This window comes from Pundamilia nyererei, unplaced genomic scaffold (assembly GCF_000239375.1).
Source record: "Pundamilia nyererei isolate P.nyererei 1_Seehausen unplaced genomic scaffold, PunNye1.0 scaffold02455, whole genome shotgun sequence".
In the NCBI taxonomy this organism is placed as follows: domain Eukaryota; kingdom Metazoa; phylum Chordata; class Actinopteri; order Cichliformes; family Cichlidae; genus Pundamilia; species Pundamilia nyererei.
This window is the reverse complement of record NW_005189856.1, coordinates 1-1514: the sequence shown is the minus strand read 5'-3', so window position 1 is coordinate 1514 and position 1514 is coordinate 1.

Below are 1514 nucleotides of genomic sequence, written 5' to 3'. Positions count from 1 at the left end.
ACACACACACACACACACACACACACACACACACACACACACATACACACACACACACACATAGTTCTGGTATTTTTTCCTAACAGTTACTCGTACATGGTATTCATCAGCAATATTTTCATTATTGTTTGTTATTATCATTGTTATTATTATTGTTGTTGTTGTTGAGTGTTCCAAATTGTCCTACTCTGGAACACTCTGGGTTCCAGGGTATGTCACTAGATGGGTTGGGGCTGTGGTGGGACCTCTAGGTAGGCCTCAACCTCCATCCAGTGTGCCCAATCTCTCCTACTATGAGCCAATTAATAACATTGTTTTTTTTATTGCATCACATAAGGAAACAATTTTTTTTTAGGAATAAATATTAATTATTAAAAAACACATGAAAAGATAACTGGAAAATTTCATCCCTCATTACTATGTCTTTGCTGTCTTTTTTTTTTTTTTTGCATCACAGAAGATTAGGGCTTTTAATATATCAAGAAATATGACAAGTAAATGAACAAGTAAATGAACAACTTTATTCAAGTTTTATGTACTATTTGGTTGGTCGTGAGCCCTCTAGTCCCAATAAAAAATCTAACCGCATACAAGGAGAAAATCATCCTGGAATGTGCATTAGGCTCTGCTGTAGGCTTCTGGGCTGTGATTTGAGAGCATTTTTAATTCTTTATATAGTTGAAAAAGTTTTCATGACTATCAAATTATTTATTTTACCATTTCAATCAACACACATAATGCTCTATACATAGTTATGAGACTACACTATAATAATATATTTGATGAATTTGCTTGTCTCTTTTTTGTTTGTCTGTCCTTTACTGATCATTTTTGTCTTATTTACATCACAATAAAAATACAAAAAGTAAACTGCACACTTTCAAGCACATAGCAGAGTTGTTTACTTTTGTTACTGAGAAAACTTTTTTAAATAATTGTACATTTTTTATTGTTGTTGTACATGTTAATGTATGAATATGTAACTCAGTGTTAAGTGCATAAATAAATTTAAAATCACATTTCACAATGACACTATATAGCTCTGAATTATTTTTCAGTGGTTTCATACAATGAAATCTAACATTTCCATTTGTATCAAGCATCAAGTCCAAGACTGCAAATGTAAATTTAATGTGAGCTGAGTGAGCTCTGTCATTTATATAGCAGTTATGCTATAGCAGTTTTCAACTGTTGTTCAAAAATTCCTGTTCTGACAAGTTACCAAAGCAATATTTTCAATACTTAATAACACCAACAAAATCCAAAATATTAGGATTTAATCTGCAGCATCTGGTAAAAATGTTTTAAACTTTCATTAATTTCATGCATGGCCAGTAGATGTGGCGAAAATAATCAGCAGAATCAGAATCAGAATACTTTATTCATCCCGAGGGAAATTAGGGTTACAGCAGGCAGCACGCTAATGGCGCATGCGCACTTACAAAGGAACCTTCTGACCAACTTTACACAAACATCACATTGGGCAGACATGTCAGAAAGGTAGGCTGATAGGA